Source organism: Dermacentor silvarum, unplaced genomic scaffold, assembly GCF_013339745.2.
Source record: "Dermacentor silvarum isolate Dsil-2018 unplaced genomic scaffold, BIME_Dsil_1.4 Seq3255, whole genome shotgun sequence".
NCBI classification, from domain to species: Eukaryota; Metazoa; Arthropoda; class Arachnida; order Ixodida; family Ixodidae; genus Dermacentor; species Dermacentor silvarum.
The window spans coordinates 17,489-23,847 of NW_023606053.1; the positions used below are offsets into that span (position 1 = coordinate 17,489).

Here is a 6,359-nt window from a genome sequence, read left to right on the forward strand (position 1 = left end):
ACAAAATTGCGACATGGCCTGGAGAGGAGCGGGGGCTTTAATTAAATTGAGCTATTAACCCACTACACACCTAAATATACAAGTAATAACGTCATTAAAGTAACATTTCTAAATATCGAAAAAAATCATCTAAACGCACGCGTACGCTACCCAGCATGGCGTAGATTAGGGTGAGCAATTCGAGAAAGCGAATCCAAAATAACTATGGCTCTAAATATCTAAATATTTTGTCCGCTTACGGAAAAACTGCATATCTCTGGGCAATATATTTACTTTTCATAAATAAATATAGGAGTCATTAAGATAGAAGTACCTCTTGCCGAAAGCGATAATTTTAACACTTCCTTTTCAAACGTTCTTCTTCTTTCTGGGGTTTTACGTGCCAAAAACAGTTATGATTATGAGGCACGCCGTATGGATGGATGGATGGATGGATGGAGAACTTTATTTGGTCCTGCAAGGCTATGGGGCGACCCATAGAAGGGCTAATCCCACGTCGGGACCGGAAGACTGAGCTTCGAGGCCGCGTCGTGGGCTTGCTGGACTGCCCAAAGTTGTTCAACAGACGCCGTAGTGGAGGGCTCCGGATAACTTTTCACCACCTGGGGTTCTCTAACGTGCACTACAACGCAAGCACACGGGCGTTTTTGCACTTCGCCTCCACAGAAATGCGGCCGCCACGGCCGGGATTCGATCCCGCGACCTCGTGATCAGCAGCGCAATGCCATAGCTAACTGACCCACCGCGGCGGATTCCTTTGAAACAAAGGAACGACATTTTGTTCGGTATCGATATGTCCCACTTTTATTTGTTGTATAATGTTGCTACTGTGTTTTCTTTTCATGTCCCGGCATCTAAGCGCAAACGCATCGCAAGATGACGTGTATGCTGGCACATCATTAGAAAAACAGATGGAGATTTTCTCTTAAAATTCATTTCTTTTTTCAAAACTGAACGGCTTTATCAAGGTTCTCTGGGGCTGCACGCTCGACTAAGTTTTTTTCACAGACTTTGTGTCAGGAGAAAGCTGGTTTCTTTCCGGCTCTATTGACACCATTTCAATAAAAAAACGTGAAATTTTCCATCCATTTATTCAGCAGTTATATTATTATTATATTATATTATATTATATTATATTATATTATTCAGCAGTTCGCGATGACACTTATAACAAGTAGCTGCTTGCGTAGAACACTATCGAACAAAACGAAATCGCACTGAGTATACCACCACAAGACACATGACTGTATGATCCACTCCGAGTACTTGAGGAAGGCAATAACGTCTCCGATTTGACTGGATTTGCTTCACTGGGTTCACCGGTTAAGACGTCCGGCTCTGTGGTGACCCTCGTGTGGCGACTATCATTGCGGCCTTGAGTTGACGCTGTGTAGTCGCTGGTTAATCCTTCCTTTCCAGTCGATGTCTCTTCCTCGATGCGATGCTCATCAGTGAATACTGTTGCATTTTCGGTCACCAGTTCAGTAACCAGTTCTTTGGTTTCGGCTGTAATGTTGGCTGTGGTAACCGTATCTTTGATGGAAGGTACTTGAAATGTGGCATTAACATCACGCATTAAACTTTCAGTCGTCGCAACCCACTGTTCTGTGCGAGTTTGCATGGAAGATACTCCATTTGTGTCATTTGGGGGTCTCTTGACATCGTCGCTGCTTAATCCTTCGTTTACAGCCGTTGTCTGCTCATTGGTGCCGGGTGTTGCGGTGGGCCGTTGGTCAGCTGCGAGTAACGTCGCACTTACGGTTGCCATTTCGGTTACCAGTTCCTCATCCTTAGTTGTAGCACGGGCTGTAATAACCGTATCTTCGGTAGAAGGTACGTCAGATGTGACATTACCTGCGAACACTAAACGCGCAGCCGTCGGAAACCTCTGCTCGGTGCTATCTGTTGTCGAAGGTACTTGAGTTGCGTCATTTGGCGGTCTGTTGGCATCGTCGGCGCTTACGCATTTTCCGCCTCTGCAGACACCTGTTCTTCGAATGAGCTGCGTTAAGAGGAAACGGGTAATAATAAACTGTTTCGAATGCACTTATTTTTTTAAGACAGAGTGTACAACATACAAAACTTTACATTAGAGCTAGGCAAAGCATATGTGATCCCATAGGTATTTTGATATAAATATGGAAAAATGAGATAAAGCGAAACAAAGAAAGTCATATTTGCTGAAAGGCAAATGTTCGTCCACATTCATTTACCTATACCACGGTACTTCAAAATTTCGGTTATAACATAACAATTATTTTACAGTTTGCGTTACCTCCTTTGAATGTTGTGTTTCTTTGCATGGCTGTCACTAACAAAAAATCAAGGTTCTCGGCGTCGTTATTTTGCTTCTGTCATATACACTAAATAACATGAGTTTTAAGTATTTTGGAACAACAATTGAGCATGGTGCAGTCTTGCGAACTCTACCGTCCACGCGAGCGCTTCAAAGAACAAAACCTGAGCGGACAAAATTCGGTTCTTTATCGAAATATCTACTAACCAAGGTGCCGAGTAAACTCGAGACATCGAAGGCAAGCGACAACGCCGGACTGCGGGCATACCGTCAGTGACTTCATTCTCTTCGTCGCAGCAGAACGTGTGTGTAACCTCATAATTGAGAAATACTTTATTGAACCCTCGGAATTAACGCCGTAATAAACATCGGGGCCGCATGTTTCAGCTTCGCTGATTAACCATCTTGAAGGAGTGAAGGGCCGACCAATTTTTTTATTCAATCGCCCCCATCGCATATTCCTATCTCTCAATATACGCATATTTTTCACCAAATACTTAGGAACATGTATAATGTAATCTCTGTGGATGAAACGCGCCAGTTGTAGTCTGAAACTTACCCCGCAGCGAATACCGTCAGGTTCATTTTCAGAGCGGATGGGCCATCCTTTGCATGTATAAGTGCACTTGAATGTGGAGGACGGCGCCGACTGCGGACAGAAAAAACAAACAACGTTGCACAGCATTAACATTTATATTAGCAATGTACGAGCAGATTTTGTTTTCGCCATATGTACTCTACTTCCATAACAACCTATAACATTAGGCATCGGATTGTAATAGCTTCTATACTAGTATATTGATTCCCGTTTAACTTCACTCTTGCTGCGCAACTTGACTTTTCATAATTACGATTCGTCTAAAACTGCGTCAGTACGTGTATCGAGGTACATGTATTCAAACAGCACACAATTACGCAAAGACAGCAATTCACTTAGACGGTTTTTAACTGAAAAACCATGCTCCAAAATATACAAGGCACATACCTTCTTTTTTAACTTCTGAGCTTGGAGCTTTGTAATTTGATCGTGACAATGAGATATCATCTCGCCTAAATGAGCGCGTTTTGTCTTTCAAACACAAAATGGATGTTGCAATAATTGTGTGCGGTCTTGAAGAAGCACTTCAAATGCAATAGGTATAGTGTAGAAATAATGTGACATAGCAATGCAAATAAAATAAGCTGGTATGCTGTAGAAATCATGCCTTGAGCCAGCGGTAAGGAGAAACATCACTGTTCATTCACATGGGGGTGAGGAGGGGGGGGGGGAGTGTTGAATCTAGCCGACAACCTAGCAAGTCAAGAATAGAGGAGCCGCCAATGTGTACACAAGAAATTTTAGTTTCAATGTTTTGAGCGTCAGCGACGAAGACTCAGTGGGGTATCATAGGCTGCCTGTCCCGAAGAACAGAGCAATTATATCGCTTCCATATGCAGAAGCGGAGAGGAAAGAGTGGATTATGCTCTGAAGGCGGGGATTGGCCCATTATTAAGCAGGAGAAAAAAATGGCAGTCACTTAAGAATACTTGCGTGATTTGAATGTGAAAGCAGGAGCACTTGTCTAAGTTATCAGCTTAAAATAAAACTCCACCTTAATCCACCTTGCTCTCATTTGCACGAACCTAAATACACCTTAATCCACCTTGGTCTCACTTGTACCCACCTTAATCTACTTAATTCCACATTAATTCAATTAAGGGAGTGGGCCAGGTTCGACACCTTGGCTGCTCACCGTGGGATTTCGCAGTGCGTGCTGCAGCAGCACCAGCGCCGGGAACATGACGTCATCACTTGGTCACGCGGATTTTTATACCATCGAATGATAACAACGGACGTCGGATTTCCCAATTCATTTGCATTAAAATACGGCAGATACAACATGCCCTGTTGTAATTTAGGTACATCGAAGCTTTCCCGTCAATGCGTCAGGAGTGTACTTCCCGTTGATCCTCGTTAAGGGCCAATGTTGTACGCTCGGCTTCACGCTTATGCTTGAACTGGAGCAGGTGCTCACATTGAGCAGCACATTTCGCGGCATATTGAAGTCGTGCTTGCTCGGAGCAACGCTTCTCTTGCTCCACTTTCTGATGTTCTGTCAGGTTTCGTTTGTGTGGCATTTTGGCGAACAACGCAATGTACCGCTGCAGGGGAAAAAGATTAGCACAATTGACCGAGCACCCGAGCAGACAAATCTCGGTATGCGATGCTGTTGTTCCCTAGCACGCCTAAAATACATTATGTCTTTGAATCACGAATCACCTTGCACTATAGATAGCAGTGTGCATGGGAACAAGAGCGCCGCGTACCGCAATTTCCCTGCTCCGGTCATCGGTTACTTGTGCTAATTTTTTTCCGTTGCAGCTGTACTTTTGAACGCAACCAACGTAATCGTGGTTTAAATAGGCAAGCAGGCTTTTTGAGCCGTTTCTCCGGTATCCATCCTGGACTTGGGGGCGAAGATGCGGCCGTACATGCGGTTGCCAGGGGGCGCAACGCATGTGCAACCTGTAGCCATGTCCTCCCATGCCCTCTCTTCCATCTCATTGCGACTAGACGTGCTAGACGTAGCCGTCGTCCCACGACCGAGTGTGTGTGATTCGGCAACAATGCACGAGCAGCAGCAGCAGCAGCAGCAGCAGCAGCATGTTTCTCATTGTGACTGCTGCTGCTGCTGCTGCTGCTAGAGGCGCGGGGGTTTCGCCAAGAAAGCTTCGTTTTAAAAGAATCAACACAGTCAAACGTGCGCCGCACAGGTTAAACACGGATCAATACAGCACAAACGCCTGATATATCATAATTGTTTTTCAACTCCGATACTGAAAAGCATAAACGATGTCTTATGATAAACAAGTGCTTCGCGATGGTAGCCGGGTTCGTTATCATATGCGCACAGCTGTAACTAGGCAGTTTCGAGCGTTACTACAAAACTTTTGCCCGTATTTTGCTAAAGAAAAAGTGGCATAATTAACGCGCTAGCTAACGGTGATAAAAGAAACGAACATTTCTGTCGACTCTTCTCTTACCGAGAAAAAAGCTCTTTCACACTTTCTATCTTCCAGTTCATCCACCGGCTGGGCTGCAAAACAATAATTTTCTGTGAGTTTTACTCTCTATTCGCACCACTGAGGTCATTATTATCAAATAAAATATGCTGACAATATAAAAATCAGTAAGAACTGGCTGAAACATCAACTTGCAAAATATTACTTCAGAAAGTAGCGTTTTGCTTAAAAATTGGTGGATAATCAATAAATGTTGTGGAGATAAATGACAGCGCTCACAGAACCTGTTTGCTTTGTTTATGCTCGTATGTATCATGCCAACTTGGGCTAGCACAAACTCAGTTATCAGGATGCATCCTAAACAGTTGTGAAATAAAATACGCAAAAAGCGAAATACCTGCATAGCCTACACTAATCCTCTTGATTGAAACTTCACTAACTTTTCTCTTGGGTTTCCGTAGAACTTACAATACCTTAGGCTGGAGTGAATTGTTAGCAAAAAAAAATCGCAGTTTCACCTGAAGGCGAAGCATCAATTGCGATAGCAAATTTGTAGATATCTATACGGAGTAATGATAGTAGCTTTATCAGCTGTATAACTTGGACATGCAGCAGCACTGGCAACACTCAGAACTGTTGTCGACGCCGTCGGCGTTTTGCCCGCGTTCGCACAAAATGCGTGCGGCGTTGGTGACTGTTGCCGGATGATAAGTGGTTCTTGAGGGAAAGGGAAAGGTTGGCGCTATCTTCTGCAGCCCTTGAGGGAGCACGGCTCAGCACCAAATTGCCGGAGCCTCTGATATAAATAGTCGCCTCCCTTCTCTCCCCCCCTCCCCCCCTTCCCCCCCCCCACGGTTTTTCGCGCGTCGGAAGAAGGTGCGTACGCTCTGCATATATGGTGATTGTAAAGGTGGAAAGAGACGCATACTTTTGCAGCCCTTAAGGGAGCACGGCGCAGAACGCGCGTTTGTTCTCCGCCGTGGATTCACTCCCCGTGAAAGCTCGCGTCCCTCGCGCCCTTTCACTCGCACATACAGCGTTCGGCGGCGCGCGGCGACGA

The 6,359-nt window shown here is 44.8% G+C and overlaps 1 long non-coding RNA gene across 1 annotated transcript; it reads right to left on the bottom strand.

Moving 5' to 3' along the window:
* Positions 1–1,550: 1,550 nt before the first annotated feature.
* On the bottom strand, positions 1,551–5,375 carry LOC125941796 (uncharacterized). The gene is made up of 3 exons (XR_007464614.1): positions 5,321–5,375; positions 2,856–2,945; positions 1,551–2,002 (listed from the first exon to the last, which is right to left on the bottom strand). It is a non-coding gene; the product is annotated as an uncharacterized LOC125941796 (long non-coding RNA).
* Positions 5,376–6,359: the final 984 nt, after the last annotated feature.